Source organism: Pleurodeles waltl, chromosome 1_1 (assembly GCF_031143425.1).
Source record: "Pleurodeles waltl isolate 20211129_DDA chromosome 1_1, aPleWal1.hap1.20221129, whole genome shotgun sequence".
NCBI classification, from domain to species: domain Eukaryota; kingdom Metazoa; phylum Chordata; class Amphibia; order Caudata; family Salamandridae; genus Pleurodeles; species Pleurodeles waltl.
The window spans coordinates 423,167,586-423,187,072 of record NC_090436.1 but is presented as its reverse complement, the minus strand read 5'-3'; the positions used below and the strand labels follow the sequence as shown (position 1 = coordinate 423,187,072).

At 48.3% G+C, this 19,487-nt stretch overlaps 1 protein-coding gene across 1 annotated transcript in view; it reads right to left on the bottom strand.

The window, feature by feature from the left end:
- The window catches only part of LOC138275469 (low-density lipoprotein receptor class A domain-containing protein 1-like), a 211,391-nt gene extending 193,911 nt beyond the window's left edge, over positions 1-17,480 (bottom strand). Inside the window, exon 1 of the mRNA XM_069219140.1 lies at positions 17,233-17,480. The gene's annotated coding sequence lies outside the window, so the exon portion shown is untranslated. The remainder of the gene's footprint in view (positions 1-17,232) is intronic.
- Positions 17,481-19,487: the final 2,007 nt, after the last annotated feature.

The following is a 19,487-nucleotide window of genomic DNA, read 5'->3' as shown; positions in this document are numbered from 1 at the left end:
CACTGGCTTACAGGCTGGCAATAAGTAGAGTTGTAAACAGCAAGGCAGCGCTGAACTCAGCGCCGCCCTTGCTGAGTACAACTCAGACTGCTGTCGGACCATCAAGAACCAAGTTCCTGGCGGGGATGGCGGTACCCTAGTGGTCCAACCACCAGGGTCATAATGTGGCAGCTGGACTGTCTGTCACTGCGATGCTGGCGGTGTTTGGACCACCAGCCATATGAGGCCCTTTGTCTTTTCAATATTCTGAATATATTTCTGTGTGTTGTCTTTCTGTTGGACATGGTGGTGCCATGCATTGCCTGCCACATTGGCACTTCCTGCAAGAGTGCTCATTCAATTTTAAGAATGGCATCTAATCTTGCCTGATTCCTCCACATCTTGCTGTTGTTGAATGAATGTGGTGGTGGTGTCACCTTTACCATGACTTAGCTGCAGAAACTGACTGTTGACTGGTAGTGCTGGCCTTCAGTTATGTTATACCTTGCTAGCGGAATGGTCTTACTAAACCATTTCGGGCAATAGCATTATCAACAGATCATTATCAGCGTAAAATAGAGGGTATTTTTCCTGAGAAAATTCTTGAGCTCAAAGACCTGAAATCAACCTAAATAAGATTCTGGTAATTGTGGTATGCAAGGCTGGGCCTGCCAATTGATATCATCTTGGATCTTTTAAAAATATTTCTTTATTGTCCTCAAATTATGGATTCACTCCAATTGTAGTCACAATAGATGTTATTTCTGACATAGATGTCATTCTAATTACTGTGGGCATGATTTGGAGATTGGTGGACAGGCTACTCCATCATGAACGTGACGGGTACCCTCCCGTCAAACGCCTAGTCCACTCGCCTCATTCAGAGATGGTTGCCCTTACGTTTTCTGTTGATGGAACCTCTGTTGGCTTCGTCGATGAAACCTTCCTCCGATGGCCTAACGAAGTATAGGCTGTTAGAGGGAAGACATTACACCAGCTAGCCTGTTTAGGTTGGATGATGTAATATCTTATTTACTGTCCGTCACCTCGAGTAAAAATAAAAAAGACAGAAAGTAAGGAGGGACCAAAAAAATAATGTCCTCTCATCCTGGGAGAAAATGCTTGGGTCATGAGCTTTTTGATTTTCAAAAACAAACTCCTGCTTTGGAAGGTTGTTTTTGAAAAACAAAAACGTTGAAAAGGTTTGCTGTACAGCAATCAAAACAGATTACAGCCATCCACCAAACCTACCATTTCTGGGGATACCTGTTGTTTCTCTCTTACAATCTCTGAGACCAAATACCCTTCTACCTCTCTCTGGACTGTATGATGGGCTCTTAAGGAGACAAATTATGTACCGGGCATCTATGATGGGCTCTTAAGGAGACAAACCATCAATCTCTATTAGCGCATCAGACCTTATTAAGTAAACTTACAAGGGAGACACGTATAGGCCAATGGACCTTTTGGCTGCACTTCGAGTTTTTCCCACCATACATCCCGTATCAATAATCATTAGGAGTCAGTAACTTCCACTCACCATGACCACTCGGCTATGAATAACCACACCTTTATGTAAAGTTAGAATGTTTATTTCCCTATATTAACAATGCTAATGTCACATAACTTAGGCCCTCATTATGACATTGGCGGTTAGTCCCGCTTGCCGCCATGCCGACTGCCGCCAACATACCGCCGCCGTAGTTTACCGCTACCCATATTGTGACACACACATAGCAATCTGTCACTATACAGACACACACACAAGTCTGCCAGTCCAAGGGTCAGTGGTAAAATGGTGGTAGCAAAACCCACACCGTTACGCCAAAAGAACTACCCCCACAGCAGTATGACCCACGAATCACCGCAGCAGACATTAAACCACTGTAAACCATTGGCAGTACATACAAATACACACAACCTAACAAAACAACACCACATTGGGCATTTTGAATAACACACACCTGACACCAATACATACACCACACCCACACACACACACACACACACACCACTATAAAACACACACACACATTACCCACAACTCTTTACAACTCAAGAAAATTGATAACTGAGGGAGAGACACACCAAGAGCACCCACAGAACCAGAGCCACAGAACACCATCACCCATACACCATCCACACACCTCACATAGTTAAATCAATTGACGGACTCAATACTTGTATTTTTTACAAGGGTGTTTATTTATGTGCTAATAATTAGATGGGGTATTGCTATAGGCTGGGGTGGTGGTGGAAGAGAGTCCAGGGAAACATTCAAGTCTATTTGTATTACAATCCACTGTGACCCCCTCCTCCTCCTCGTCCACCTCCCTCCCAGTAGCATTCCCACTCACACCTGCAAGTACTACATCCTCATCCACTGCCTCCATCGCCATCACGCCTATCACTACACACCCCTCACTGGCAGTCACCACCCCCACATCCATGCACACGTCCCCTGTGTCCTCTCCCACTGTGTCTGTGCCCCTTCCTCACAAAGTACACAAACGCAAGCACTCAGACACCCAACAGCCATCCACCTCACAACAGCATCCAGCCCATGCACCTGCACCTGCACCCAAACACAGCAGACAGGCACCTCCAACAACCATTCCCTCTTCCTCCACTCCCAAACCTTCACCCTCCTCCCGCCCCAGTGTCCCTAAGAAGCTTTTCCTCTCCGCCGTTGACCTCTTCCCTACCCCTCTCCCCCTTCCTTCACGGGCCAGGGTGGTCGGAACCCAAGCTAGCACCTCAGCCATCCAGTCTACGGCCACAGTAGTGTCGGTAGCTACTGCAGGTGTGAGAGTCTCCAAGGAACCACCCATCAGCACTGGCAGTGTGCCTGCACCAGCTGCCAAGGGGAAAGGCAAAGATGCACCACCAGCTGCCAAGGGCAAGGAGGCAGCTCCAGCTGGCAAGGGGAAGGGCAAGGAGGCACCACCAGCTGGCAAGGGCATGGAGGCACCACCAGATAGCAAGGGCAAGGAGGCACCATCCATGCACCTCACAGCACACACCCCAACACATCACCCCACACACCCTCACACATACCACTCACACTACACCCATGGCACCAGAAAGACACCCCATGTTCCCGAGGAGGAGCTAAGGGTCATGGTGAAGGAAATCATCCGGGTAGAGCCACAGCTATTTGGATCACAGGTGCAGCAGACATCCATAGCCAGGAAGATGGAGTTATGGCGGAGGATCGTGGACAGGGTCAACGCCATGGGACAGCACCCCGGAACAAGGGATGACATTGGGAAGAGGTGGAATGACCTATGGGGGAAGGTACGTTCCATAGTAGCAAGATACCAGATAGCAGTTCAGAGGACTGGCAGTGGAACTCCACCTCCTCTCCCAAAACTAACAACATGGGAGGAGCAAGTCTTGGCAATACTGCACCCTGAGGGCCTGGCAGGAGTAGCAGGAGGACTGGACTCTGGTAAGTCAAATCTCTATTACTATCATCCCCCCTACCTGCATGCCATCACAAACCCCCACCCCTACCCCCACCCCATCACTCCACCACCTCACATACACCCCACCATCACAACCCACCCCTCCCACTACCAAGCCCTGCATGCAACACCAATGCCTGGACACCCATCACAGACCTGCATTGACACCCATCACCAAAGCATGCACACTTGAGACAATCACCTATCGAACCAAATCACCACTCACACAAGCCTAAACTGCCAGGGCAATCGCAACCATACAGGGCAACACACCCATGCACAAGATGTCACATGCAGAAACGATAACACTGCATTTACATCCCGTCAGGTCCCCCACACAACGTCACCGGAGAGAAGGTGCCAGCAACATCCAGTCCCCCCCACCAGAAAAGTCCTGCAGTGATGACAGCAGCTCTGCACGCCTGGATCAGGATGACCAACCTGGTCCATCAGGGACCTCCGGTCAGTCGGTTACCCAGGCACAGTCCCATACCACCACAGATCCTCCCCCCTCAGGAAACACCACCACAGCACCCACTCAGCGGGCTCATACCTCAGTCCCCAGGACACGTCAATCAGCAGTGTGTCCACTACTACAGGGTCCCCAGACACAGGACAATCAGGGACCTGGGGTCAGTGGCAGTGGGCACACAGTTCAGGGGACAGAGGCACAGGACAACAAGGAAGCTGGGAGGAATGCTGTGCGACAGGGGGAGGACAGGCCCAGGGAACGACTCTCCACGAGGCAGTCACCAACATCCTGGGAGCATACCACCATTCCCAGGAGACGATGGGCCAGATACTAGCCAAGTTGCAGGAGACCCAGCGGCTGCAGGAGGGACAGTATCTGGGGATCAGGGGGGACCTGAGGGACATCCACACCACCCTGGTCACCATTGCAGGGGTGCTGGAAGACATGGTCAACACCATGAGGGAGGCAGTGGCACACCACCGGGTCCCTAACACTAGCCTCACCGATGAGCAGCCCTCCACTTCCGCTGACACTAGTGGACAGGAGGCCCCGCCACAGGAACAACAGGCCATCAGCACCCCTCCCCCTGCAGAAGGAGACTCACCCCGCAAACGGTCCCTGCGATCCAGGCAGAAGCCAAATAACATTGCCAAGACCCCCGCCAGGAAATAAGACTCTCCTGAATGTCACCCTTGTGTCCCACTATGTCACCCTGTCCACCTTGAAGTGCCATTGCTTTCCTTCCTATGCCCCTTTGGACAATGCACCTGTGATAAAAATAGACTGGACTTCCTCCATCAGCAACCCAGCCCATTGCAATACCCCCTCCACTAATGAGCACCAAAATAAACACCCTTGGAACAAAATCAAATATGGAGTCTGTCAATTGTTTGACAAATGTATTAGTTTCACAAACTGTAAACATTGCAATTCAAATGCACAGTAATATTCACATAGGTATGACCTGTAGTGGGCAGCAGTAAAATCACCAGGAGCCAGAGTGGGGCACAGAGATCTTAAAATAGAGATGCCAAAGGGTACAGTAAGTGGCCATAGAAATAGGAAATTCAGGGTGCCATGTTCAATGTCAAACACAACTGCAATGGAAGGTGAAGTTACAGTGTCTGACCTGTGTGTCACTGGAAGTACTGTTGAATTTGGGTCGTTCTGTTGTCCACATATTCTTCCTCTGCCTCCTCTTCATCACTGTCCACAGGCTCCACCGCTGCCACATGACCATCCCCAGGCTCATCCTCCTGCAGAAAAGGCACCTGGCATCTCAAGGCCAAGTTGTGCAACATGCAACGATGATCTGGCACACCTTCTTAGGTGAGCATTACAGGGATCCACCTGTCAGATGGAGGCACCGGAATCTAGCCTTCAGGAGGCCAAAGGTGCGCTCAATAATCCTCCTTGTTTGCCCATGTGCATCATTGTAACGTTCCTCTGCCCTTGTCCTGGCATTCCTCACTGGGGTCAGTAACCATGAGAGGTTGGGGTAATCAGAGTCACCTGCAAATATCGAGGGATACTTGTTAGCCACACACTCACCCTTAGGGCCAAACCCACACCCATATACCTATATCAACTGGGTGGGGACCATGGGCTCACCTATTAGCCACACCCGGTGCCTCTGGATTTGAGCCATCACATACGGGATGCTGCTATTCCTCAGGTTATAGGCATCATGCACAGAGCCAGGATACTTGGCATTGAAATGGGAGATGTACTGGTCCACCAAACACACCATCTGCACATTCAGAGAGTGAAAGCTTTTCTATTTCTGAACACTTGTTAATTTCTCCAGGGGGAGGGGGGAACAAATGCAATATGTGTACCATCAATGGCACCAGTGATGTTGGGGATATGCCCCAGTGCACAGACGTCAGCCTTCACTGTGGCCAAATCTTCCACCTGGGGGAATACGATGTAGCTGCGCTTGTGTTTCAGCAGGGCAGACAACACTCTGGTCAGCAAGTTTGAGAACATAGGCTGTGACATCCCTGATGTCATGGAGACTGTGGCTTGGAAGGAACCACTTGCCAGGAAATGGAGCACTGACAGGACCTGCACTAGGGGGGGGGATACATGTGGAGTGGTGGATAGCTGAGATCACATCTGGCTTCAATTGGGCACACAGTTCTTGGATTGTGGCCCTATCAAGTCTGTAGGTCAGGATAATGTGCCTGTCCTCCATTGTTGCCAGGTCCACCAGTGGTCTGTACACGGTGGGATGTCTCCATCTCCTATTCATCCTCAGTGGGTGAACTCTAGGGTGAAAAACAGTCAGCAGAAGGTCATATTCACACATATTTCAACATTGATATACAATTTTTACTTTGCAGAAACAGTATGTGAACTCGTAAGACAGTTGATGTGCCAATGTCTGCTGTGACGTAGTTAGGTGCCATGGCCTGTGCCCCCTTGAAATGGCGGCTGCCTGACCTGTGAGGTGTGACAAGTGGAAATGAGGTAATTCCGCTGGCGTTGTGTGCCGTTGCGGTTGATGACTGCCACGCAACACCACATTGGTTATCATTGGGCCCTGTGGGCTCCAGGAACCAATGGCGATGTACGCCGGCAGTGACAGTACGCACCACTGCGGACGTGACTGCCATTTTCTATCTGTGCACTCACTTCCTACCTGACCTTCAACAGGAGAGGACCTACTCTGCAAGTGCTGCTGTAACCTGTGTCTGGAAGCAACAATGGATCGAGTGTCTGGGGAAAGGGCCCCTGCCTTCACTTCTGAGGAGTTGGAGAGACTGGTGAATGGGGTCCTACCCCAGTACATTTTACTCTATTGTCCTCCAGACAAACAAGTGAGTACACTGTGGGCATGATACGTGGGTCATGAATGTATGGATTGCTGTGTGTGTAAGCCTTGTGTAGCGGGGGCCTGAGGGGTCCTCTGCATAGTGCTGCATGTATGCTGGTCAATGTATGTGCGTAAGGGGATGGGAGGGATATGTTGGGCCATGAGTATAACAGTCCGGATGGTCTGACTAATACCTTTTCTGCTGTATTTTTTCTGCGGGTCAGCGCCCATCAGAAAAAGGGTATTTGGCGTGCCATCGCCAAGGAGGTGCGGACCATGGGGGAGCACCCACTGCCGCAAACGGTGGGAGGACCTGCACCACTGGGCAAGGAAGACGGCGGAGGCCCAGCTGGGGCTGGCCTCCCAACGAGGAAGGGGTGCCCATCGTACCCTGACCCCCCTGATGTTCCGCATCCTGGCGGTGGCCCATCCGGAGTTGGATGGGCACCTGAAGGCACCACCACAGCCACAAAGGAGTGAGTACAGATCCTGAATCATGACTTTGCAAACGTTAAGGTATTACCTGGGTGGGGGATGTGGGCTGTGGGTGCCCCTATGCCAGGGCTAACATGGCAGGGTATGTTCAATGATGGGCAAGCTCAGATGCACTCCAACCCCAATAATGTTAGTGGGCATCTACTACTGGGCAGGGTTCCTGTGGGTTTCAGGTGTGCAGCTAATGGTGTTGGGCATTGTACCCCATGGGCTGGTGACTAGCACTGTAACTGGTAAAGCATGGCCTAGTGCATAGGGCTGTTCCCTCTGAGTTGTGTACGCCAACAGTAATGTTGTTGCTGGCACTGACCAAGTGTATCCTCTGTCTTCTCTCCCCTTTTTGTTTTGTCACCCTGTCCTTGTGTGCATTAGCATCAATTGGCAGAGGAGCACAGGCACGGCCGACAGAGGGAGCTGCATCCCACATCAGCCTGGAGGCCGAATCCACCGACGGTGAGGGCACCAGTGGGATGGAGGGCGAGGGGAGCACCACAACGGAGACAGGAGGGGACACTACCAACAGCGACACCTCCAATGGCAGCTCCCTGGCAGTGGCGGACACCTCTGTGGCCACCCCAACTACAGGTACAGCTGCCACCGTCGTACCAGCACCGCCCTCCCAGCAGCCCATCAGCATGTTTCCCGTGCCAGCTCACCCAGGAGGGTGGGCATATCCGTCGCCCCAGGCACCTCAGGCCTTGCCCCAGTCAGCCCTGCTGCCCTCAGTGACCTCCTGAGATTCCTCTCTGTTGGGCAGTCAACCATACTGATGCCATCCAGAGTGTAGCATGGCATTTGCAACAAACAAATGCATACCTGGAGGGCATTCACTCTCGTCTGGCGGCCCAACAGAGAGCATTCCAGGCTCTGGCAAACACACTGATGGCAGCCATTGTCCCGGTCTACAGCCACCCCCCCCCCAACTTCCTCTACCCAGTCCCAATCCCCTAAACCCCAGCCTATCCCAAGCACACCTTCAGACCAGCAATCACCCAAATCAACACACAGAAGTGGCTCAGGCAAACACAAGCACCACACTTCATCTCACAAGCACTCACACAAGCACCATCCACATGCAGACACACCAACATCCACTGCCTCAACTGTGTTCCCCTCCTCCTCATTGTCCACCTCACTCCCAGTAGCGTCTCCACTCACACCTGCATGCACTACATCCTCATCCACTACCTCCATCACCAGCACGCCTATCACTACACACCCCTCACTGGCAGTCACCACCCCCACATCCATGCACATGTCCCCTGTGTCCTCTCCCACTGTGTCTGTGCCCCCTCCTCCCAAAGTACACAGACGCAAGCACTCAGACACCCAACATCCATCCACCTCACAACAGCATCCAGCCCATGCACCTGCACCCAAACACAGCAGACTGATACCTCCTACAACCACTCCCTCTTCCTCTACTCCCAAACCTTCACCCTTTTCCCACCCCAATGTCCCTGAGAAGCTTTTCCTCATCACCCTTGACCTATTCCCTACTCCTCCCCCCATCCTTCACTTTGGGCCATGGTGGCCAGAACCCAGCCCAGCACCTCGACCACCCTGTCCACAGCCAATGTGGTTTCTGCAGCAACTGCAGGTGTGAGAGGCTCCAAGGAAGCACCAGTCAGCCCAGCCTGAGTGCCAGCACCACCTGCCAAGGCCAAGAAGGGTGTGCCACCTAGCAAGGGCAAGAAGGGGATACCAGCCAGCAAGGGGAAGGAGGCACCACCAGCCAGCAAGGGCAAGACAAATACACCAGCTGGCAGAAGCAAGGAGGCACCACCATCTGCCAAAGGCAGGAAGGGGCACACAACACCAGCCATAGCACTTCAGCCGTCCGAGGCTGCAGGTGAAGGCCTTGAGGCTACCACCACCACTGGCAGCACCGCCACCTGCACCGCTGCCAGCACCACCACCTGCACTGCGGGCAGCACTGCCACATGCTCTGCCGCCAGCAGCACCACTGCCAGCAGCAGCCTCAGTGGGCAGCCGTCCGAGGCTGCTGGTGGAGGCCTGGAGGCTACCACCACCACTGCCAGCACCGCAGCCAGCACCACCACCTGCACTGCAACCAGAACCGCCACCTGCACTGCGGCCAGCAGCACCACTGCCAGCAGCAGCCCCAGTGGGCAGCCGTCCTGGAGAAAGCACACTGGGCACAAGGCCCCCTCCAGAACCAGTAGAAGAAACCACCCACCTGAGACACTGTGGCTTTGCACTCCAGAGGACCAATCAGTGGGCAAACCACCCACTCGAGAGACTGTGGCTTTGCACTCCCCAGGACCAAGCAGTGGGCAAACCACCCACTCAAGAGACTGTGGCTTTGCACTCCCCAGGACCAAGCAGTGGGCAAACCACCCACTTGAGGGACTGTGGCCTTGCACTCCCCAGGACCAAGCAGTGGGCATGGAACCCCCTCCAGGCCAGTGGCATTGTACCATCTTCTGGCTGAGGTGCCCCCCCCATTCCACGTCCCCCTGCGTTGCCTGTGTGTTTTCGATCTGATTCCCCTGCAGTGTTCTCTCCGTATTGAGGCAGAAGTCAAGTGTGGCCTTGGCCTATGTGTTTTGGCCCAGTGGGCCACGGACATTTTGGAGTGGGCATTGTCCCTTCTTTTGTATAAATTGTATATATTGTACATACTGTTTATTGATTTAAGTACGTATTTTTCTAAAACTGTACTATTTCACTTATTTTACTCCATTCCTTTTGTCCTTGCGTTATTCCTGAGGGTTACGGGGTGTATATGTAATGTTGTTGCATCTGTTTGTGTGTATGGTGTTAGGGGTAGGGGTGTTGCGCGTGTGTGTATCACTCTCTTTTTCCTTCACCCCTCTCTTGTGTGCTAGGTGCAGTACTCACCATGGTCGTCTTAGCCGGCGTTCATGTTCCTGGTGGATGAGAAGGTACACCAGCATTGGGGAAAAAGTGCAGCTCGGGCTCCATGGCGTCGTGGTTCTTCCTTGAGTGTAAAGAGGCGAGTCGTTTCCCTTCAGAGTATTGTTTTCGCTGTGCTTTTGATGGCATTGGTACTGCTCCGGAAAAGGTGGCGGACAGGTGTGTTGTAATGCATTGTCTTCCGCCTGGCTGTTGGCGGTTACCACTGTGGTGTTTGTTGCTACCGCCGTGGCGGTCGGCATGGTAAAGTGGCTGTATGTGTTGGCGGGTTCCGCCATGGTCATGATTCCAATTTCTTTTTACCGCCGGCCTGTTGGCGGTGTTACCGCCGCTTTATCACCAACTGCCAGGGTTGTAAGGAGGGCCTATATAACTTCTTGATTTTAATAGTTTTTAAAAGTATTTCTGAAGTATTATAAAATAAACTTCTTTATACATTTTTGTGTATGTTAATATTTGTGTTTAGAATTGATTAGCAGTGTTCGAATATTTAATGATGCTTTTGTTTTGACATTTAGTGCATTTAATGAAGTCGAAATTACTTTATCGGAACATAATACAAATCTTGTGGTTCAGGTGAATTTGGTGGGGATCCTTTGTTATGTTTGATACTATTTAAGTTTTTCATTTTTTGCAAAAATTTGCAAATCAAATCAAGTGTACCTTACAGTTCGCAAACTTTGATTGAGTCCAGACAACATTTGATTAAATGTAACTAATAAAAAACGTTTAACTGCAAATTAGATTGCGTTGTGATATCTGATAGATTTACATAGTGTCATAATTGTTTTAATCAAATGGTGGTTAGTTTGTCAACTTCTGAGTATTTTGGTGTGCATCAATTTGAATGTCTTTCCATTTACTGATAGAGATGTGAAGATGGCCACGGTTCTGGAGTTTGGATTGCAGAAGATCCTGTGTTATTAGGCACAAAACATTCTGTAGGACATAACTTATTGTTTTGTTTATGCAGTTCTTAATATAGTACGTTGGGTTTTGTGGTATGGTTAGGAGAGCAGTGCTTTCCATATTACTGCAGATGCCCAGTTTGCAAATCCTAAAGGAATTATTTGAAATTAAGAAAGTATTAATCTTGTATATATTCTAGGTTCACATCTTTGTTTTGTAATGAAGGAAGATCTTACTCTTTACAGCCGTGCAGATACCTATATTGTTACTTCATTGTGGGCAGCAACATGTGGTGAGCTACTGCCTGCTCAGGTACTGAAGATGACGATGAGTGGGAAAATATTATCCCCAACCATTGTCTCCTATGTTCCACGAGCATTGACAGTGAGTGAAGGAGAAACATTTCCCTGGTCTCTGTAGTACAGCTTCTGCCTGATCATTTAGCATGCCAACGTCTTTCTGGACCACTAATTTTGTTTAAAAATACATTACTGTACATGAATATTTTTATTTCAGCGTGTTATATTTTGTTTCTCCTTCAATGTTTCTGATTTTATTTTGTTTAGTTGTATCGGTGCATGTTGTGTGACCATTGTTTGGTAAGACCAAAAATAGTGCGTTCTCTTCGGAGCAAAGTAAAAGTTAACAAGATCGAATGAGGTGTGCTGTGTATCAATGGGACTTTGAATATGGTCTGCAAAGGTCTGAGCTTTGCCCACATGGGTCCGTGTGTCTTGTTTGTACATCATTAGTGGAAAACAAAAATTCAAGCAAAATGTTTTACTGCAAAGTGATAATCCATATGTCCCAGGGAGTTCTGTGTCCATGGACATGTTGTTATGGTCTACCAAAGTATGGAAGTGATTGCGGCCAACCTCAGGGTATGTAGTATTTGTCTCTTGGGTTTATTAGCAGATCAATGTTCATGAGCAAGGAAATAGGGCTAAGAGATTTCCTATAAATTGAAACTGCATTTGTTCCAGCGAGGTGTACTGTGTGGTAAGGGATGGGTTAGTGTACCACGCCCAGGCATAGGCTCAGTGACATAAGGAAACCTTAGCTTCCCCACAATACCAATAACATTGAGCTGACAAGATCAGGGGGCCCCTTTATGTACAGAAAACTGGGGGGGGGGGGTGCACTGCATGGGCTGCAGGGGTGTTCATTACACTCCTGCATAGGCTTACAAAGGCACAAAATCACATCATAAATTGCACAACCCACTGTGGTGCCTGTTATTCTCTTAAGCACCCCTTTGTTTGTTTCAGTACCTTTGTGTTTTGAGCATGGTTGGTGGTGCAAGGTATGGCACATGTAGTGTGCATGACTGATGAATTTCAGTGGTTGGACGAGTTTGAATTAGAACCATAATTTACTTTTTAACTATGTTTTTTTCAGTTAATTTATTTGTTTTGCCCCTGATTCCAGCTCACAATGTCTGCCCAATCCAAGCTGTGCACTGCGGGGACTAACTGCAAGGCCAGGCTCTGTACCCGACTGCCTGTTGCCACCTGCACATGGCTTGCCATGAACCCACTGTAGTCTGGTTACAGCTTTACGTCAGGGCCTATGTCTCACCACCTTTGGCTGTGTGCCACAAGAGTTGGTTGCAGAGCTTGCCTGGCTCTGTGCAAGGCTTAATTTGCTAGCTGACAAATTCCATACATATTAATTAAACAGCACCAAAGTAATAAGATAAAATTCTAATTGCCATTCCATTTATGTTAGCCACCCTCCCCCTGGACGGATCTGCTTAAAAATGTATATAACCAACAGTAAAATCAACCTGTTAAACATCTGCCAAATCTCTGGTGGATCTCTCAAACAGTGCCAAATATATGAGTAGGTGAACTCTTCTTTCACCCCCTGCCCCAAAATCTTCCCTCTCTTGATGACATTGAGAAAAACTAGCATAGGTTAAACATCCCAAGTCTCTTCCAACTTTCATAAATGTCCATCAGACAGCAACAAAGTTATTAGTAAACCAAAAATGTTTTGATACCTCATTAATTCCTCCTATTCATCATTGGATCAGCACAAAACTTAAATACCTGCACAAGGTTATAACCTTAACTCCACTCCAATCCACCCCCAACCCACCCCACTCCAATCTAATGAATCCCTCTGCAGCCCACCACATCCCAATCCAATCAAACCAACCACATTTCAATCAACCACACTCCAATCCACTCCACCCCACTCTACTCTTCTCCAATACACTCCACCCATCCCAGTTCACCCTACTCCAATCCATCTAGCCTGCCCAACTCCAATCTATCCAGTTCACCCCAGTCCAATCCTTTCCACCCCACTACAACACACTCTACTCCAATCCAACTACTCTATCCCAATCCAATCCACCCCACCCATCCCAGTTCAGTCCACTTCATTTAAATCCATAAAGCCCACCCCACTCCAATCAAATCCAGCCCAACCCAGTCCAATCAAACCCACTCCAACCCAATCCAGTCCAATCTAATACACCCCACACCAGTCCAATCTAATACAGCCCACCCAGCCATTTCACTCCAATCCAATCCACCCCACCCATTTCACTCAATTCCAAACCAACCACCCAATCCAATCCACCCCACCCAAATCCACCCGAATCCCATCAACCCCACTCAATTCCAATCCACACCAAACCACCCCACTCCACTCAATCCACCCCACTATAACCCAAGGCAATCCACCCCATTGTACTCCAATCCAATCCACCCCACTACCTCAATCCACTCAAATACATTCCATCCCATTCCACTCCCTGCCACTGAACTCTACTCCCCTCTACTCAACTCTACAACACTCTCCTCCTCCTACTCCACTCTATGACATTCAAACAAATCCACTCTACAACACTGTACACCCTCACTCCACTCTGACACTCCACGCCACTAACTTTTAGCCATGCTGAAGAGCAGCCACACTGGCGTACAACATGGCAAAACAGTTGTTGAATAGGTAAGACCTACTGGCTTTCCTAATGCTTGTTCTGTTAGATTACTCCTCTATGACACAATTTCTAAGTAAGGCGGCTCTAAGCCAGTACATTTGGTTTACAGATATAGATGCAGCCTGTGCCTGGTCTCTCCAGTTTTGGAGAGGGCCTACTGTGCATGTGTGTTTGGCCGGACCGAGATGACTGGCCACACATACATGTGCACTGTCCACCTCCGTCCACGTCACGCCCATTGCCCCAACCACTTTTATAGTAAAAACATAATAAACTTTGTTTATTATGTTTTTACTATAAAGGTTTTGCAGCTCCTGCTGCTGGCGAGGGAGGCGACGATCCTCCGCCCTAATGGGGGAGCCACCCCTGGTTCACATGCCCTTTTAATACAACCTCATGACCCCACGTAACACATAAAAACACAGCTGTGTAGGGAGGTTTGGAAAAAAGACGTTATCACTCTGATCTGGATACAGTAACTAGTTTGAACATTAAAAATAACAAAGCATTTTCTGTTCCTTGCCTTGGGCATGTCGGTAAAATTATTTGTAGTTCTGTGTTAATTTTCTATTGCTGTTCAGTGTCATGTATTAAATGTTGTAACCGCCTGCTTTTATACTAAATTTATTTATGAGGCCTTCACTGCTGTTTATCAGAGGCAAAATAAAATATGGGGTTTTCTTTATAATACATACAATACAAACACTGATTTTAGCAGCAGCAAAACAGCACTGACCAGTTCAAATAAGAAGAAGCGACAGAGGAAACCTTCACAGTGAGCAACATGGAGAAAATCTGTACCTCAGTGCGAACTAGCGTAGGTCAAAACAGTTACTCTGTTTGAAAATGTAAATAAATGTGTCCTTTTCACAAGCAGTAATGACTCCCTCTTTGTAAACACACAGCACCATTCTGCTGTGCATGCTTTCATGTCACCGCGCTCCCGGGGACCCTTTGTTGAGCTCGAAGTATTCAATTAGCGAATTTCTTATCTCGCTTCGGAATACCCTGTCTTGCAACGCCAATTTCTGATGCCCAGTGGACAGTCTAAGAGGCTACAATTCAATAGATAATGAGTGAATAACTATGGTGCACGAACGAATAAAACGAGAAAGCTTTCTTGCCACTGCTTTGTACCCTACAAATGCAGTCTGGTTACGAATATGTGTTCACCCTCAAGCCTGTCACTATTCGCACCCTCTTTTACGGGTCGGCATCAGCATTTTGCAACGTGAAAAGTAATGTTTTTCTTACAGTTGCGACACCTCTGGCATATGTACTGAAAGGTCTGATATATCTGAACCAACCCCATTTAAGAGCAAATCTCTGAGGTCTCCGGAGGCATAAATGTGTCTCCTGCAGGTGACCCTACCGCCTAGGCTAGGCAATGACTAGTCTGTCTTCTTTTTATTATTCAGCCCTCTGACATTCCATGCCAATGACTCGGTTTCATGGGTTAAAATGTACTTAACTGCAAATCCCATATCTTAGTCAAGCAAAGGGTATTACCGTTGACATTTATAATAATGTTGTATAAACATTCGATTTCTTGAAGAAAATCTTAGACATCAACCCTTCTCCCAGTTTATGCCCTCAACCTGCTCCCAACACCACCACACTAAGGGGCATATTTAGAAGAAAGTGTGCATTGGTCCCGATGTGCCACTTTTCTTGCGTTCCCCTGCACCCCCCTAACGACACCGTGGTAGCGTCGTATTTACAATACTGCACACCATGGTGGTCATCACTACAACAGCGTCAACATTTTTGGTGCTGCTGTGGCGCTTTGCTGCACTAGTGCCAAAAATGTTGCTGCTAGTGCAGCAAAGAACAGGGAGGCCCATAGGCCAATACAGGAGCATCCCTTTAACTCCTGCCTTTGGCAGGCTTTAAAAATGACGGAACAAATGGCTCAGTGAAATCTCGTAACTCTCACTGCGCCATTTTTTCAGTCCTCCCTCCGGGGGGAACGCCCCCTTGGTGTGGCACAAGAGGTGACAATCAGGCGCGGCCCGTCCTTTAGGGCAGAGGGGCAACAACCCCACCTTTTGCCCCTCATGAAGAGTGTCTGACAGGCTGAACAAAAATCAGCCTGACAGACACTCTTCATGTTCAGGTCAGGCAGCCAGGAACAGACATGGGCTATTTGAGCAGACTCCTGGCTGCCTGAGCTGAACTTTGCTGGGCTGAGGAGGTCACGGCTCCTATAAGCGTGACTTCCTCAGCTCAGCAAAGGTGCGAGGCCCTCCCCTGGATGATGAGGCAAGCGTCACCGATTGACTTTGACCTGGGAGCTTCAGGTTTAAGCCCTCAAGCGCCCAGGGCGAGTGTCAATCAGTGACACTTCGTCACAGTGTAGCAGTCTCACTGACCCCATCCCACTCCATGACGAGGCTGGGACTGCTGCCTTCCCTCATTGGCTGACCGGGAAGGCGGCAGTCCCAACCCTCCTGGGACCTCCAAGGCTGAAGGTGTGTGTGTGATCTTTTAAAATGAATGTTTAGTGCGTGCATGTTTGAATGTTCCGAGTTTTGTTAATGGATGTGCGTGCTTGTGTGTATGAAAGAATGAGTGTGTGTGTGTGTGTGTGAGATCTTCTAAAATGAATGTGTGTGTACGTCCATGTTTGAATGTTATGAGTGTTGTTAATGGATGTGTGTGAGTGCGTGTGTGAAAGAATGAGTGTGTGCATGTGTGTGTGTGTGTGCTTCCCGCCCGCCCCCTCCCTCCTAAAGCTGCCGGCCGCCACTGGTTACAATGTAGCGCTATGCATGCATTGTGCCACTTTGTAAATATGGTGCAGGGGAATGGCCTCCTTAACACCGCTTTAGCGTAAAAAAAATGACACGAGGGCGGCTAAAGGCAGCGGTAGGGGCTTGTAAATATGCCTCTAAAACCCTCAACTGTCAGTGTAGGTGACCAATAAATCTAAACTCAAAATACCCTTAACCGCAAACTTTGCGGTATGGACATAGAGGCGTGTGCAGCAGCCATTACCTGCAGAAGCCCTATGAGCATGTCATTTATAGGAGACGGAGTCAACAAGGGATCGACCTGTGCGACATACAATGTGTCCTCAACAGCAAGAAGATAGTGACATTATTGTGTATCCTTGGTCACATGCAGCTTTAAGTTTACAAGACATACATTGGCATTAGAGTTTACAAAAATTATATTTAGCATTAATTCTAAAAGTTAAGAAATAATCAAAAAGTGGCAATTAAATTGTTTGTTTTACCTTTTATGGCGTTCTCCGTCCGTTCTGCTTTCTCTACCGTAATTTTCGCATAGTGTTTAGTTAGAAGTGAATGTATACAACCGACAGCGTGAATAGACATTGGGTAAACACTGCTTAGCCTGGAGTATGTGTGGAAAGACTGATGATTTCAGGAACAATAGTGCTCAGTGAGCCCTGACTAGTTTTATCAAAGCATGCAGCTCGAAGGTGCCCCGTCATTCAAGCGGCTCCAGCCTGATCCTCTTGTGTACAGCGTTCATTCACTGTTCTGCAGGGAGAGATTAGATGCAGAGACGTTTTTGTTTAAAAGGCTGTCCCAGCAACAGAGATGTGTATTGGCTTCCGCCATTGGAGGTCAGTGAACTGAACCACACAGGGGACAAGGGAAACTCCACGTTCACTATCCCGTATGAACTTTTAGTGAATTAATTTCTTCTTAACACTGGTGGGCGGTGGCTACTGAGAACTAGGAGGGGTGTACGTACTCCTACTGATCAATAACCTTCATTGGCATGATCTTATGTGACTCCTTCGCTGCAGTGGCAGACCTGGGGACCCTGTTCAAGGCAAAGTGAAAACAAAGCCGCTCATTTTCACGTTTTTCCACTAAAACGAATAAGAACAAAACGGAGGCTATTCTCCAAGCTAAACGTGGTTATAAGCAAACGTTAACAACCAAATGTACCTACCTTTTTGTGCCTGTCAGGATCCTACAAAGTGATTCCTGGTGGGAGTAAATGCATTTACTAACTCGGATTTCTCCATTACAGACGTGGTTTTCCCTTCGAGGCCTGGGAACTCTCTTTTACATTGGTGGACATTCCCAAACTGCTCTCTGTCCCCTGCCTATCCTGGAAATGGTCGAATAATTACTCCACCCAAAGGCTTCCAGGATGGGAAGGGAAACTCGCCACCCCCAGATTTGGTGGGGGTGCAGGTAGGGGAAAGGCTTTTTTCCACAAGCAAAAAATGTTATCCCGTGAAATTTTTTGCATTTGCACTGGAAGCTCCGTTCTCCCTTTGCAGAGTTCTCCTTTATGAAGAACCGGGCAGAGGGAGAATAACATCCCTTGACAAAGGTCACATAACATCACATGGCACAGCTTTATGGGGAATGCTTCTGAATGGAAAAAAAACACACAAAAGTACACTCGGGTGGAGGTGTAGATCTTTGTCCATACTTTTATGGGATTTTTTTGAGAATTGTGCCCACCTTTGCGAAAATTGCCTGGGAGGTATAGTGTCAAAGTCTGGACAAAAGCCCATGCCAAAGTGGTGCAGATCTCAACAAAATACTTTATTAATTCCATACAGTCAATAGCCCTTAATTCTTTTGGAACCAGCTTATCTGCCAGTGTATTAAATACAACATTATCAATCGCCCAAACAAAAATATGCAGTAGAAATGCATACTTAAGAAATCCAACTTTTCTTGCCGACTTTGTCAAAGGTAAGCCTTACGAAATCTAGTTTACAAAGACTTCTCCGTGAAGAGTCTACATGCGCCCTAGGACCAAGTGCCATGAATTAGCTCCCAATTCAAATGACGACCTAATCGAATCTTAGGCAAAACTAATAGTGCCCATAGAAGGCCATTTTGTTGTGGAGATGCATATAAAGCACCGCATAGAGAACATGCAACAGTTAGCTTATTTTCCAAGTAAAAAAAAAAACATGCTTTTGGTGTAGCAAACCTCATGTTTGTTCACTGTTTTGACTAAAAGGTGCTGTAGTGGGCAAGTTCAAACTGGAAGCAAGTTCATTCATGTCTTCTTTGTTTTTTTTAAGGTTGCCAGGTAGTTTTAGATGACTTGCAATGTGAACAGAAATTGTTGTTTTGGGCCTCAGTTTACACTACACGGGGGCACAGAAGAATACTCAAATATATCTGCTCCTGAACCGAGAAGGTGGAGGATATTTTGGATCAAGTGGGGAGCTCACGAGTCTTTAGGTGTACAATTACATGCATAGCGCCTCTGATGCCTGTCTTGCTTGTAGAACAGCAGCACAAACACACCCACACATAACTAATGGGTCTGCAGTGGGACGCATGAGATACCCTCTACTTCTCTTGCACAAATGTCCATGCTGCTGTGGGGTCGTCAGAGATCTCATTGCATAACGGTTTATGGCTACACCATCATCAGATTCACCCTAAAAAAAGACAAACAGGAAGCAAGGTACCATGGACATTGTGCACAGGTTTTGGTCTTACTGACCGAGTAAAGTGTTTACAGCTATTGCTCTTGGTGCAT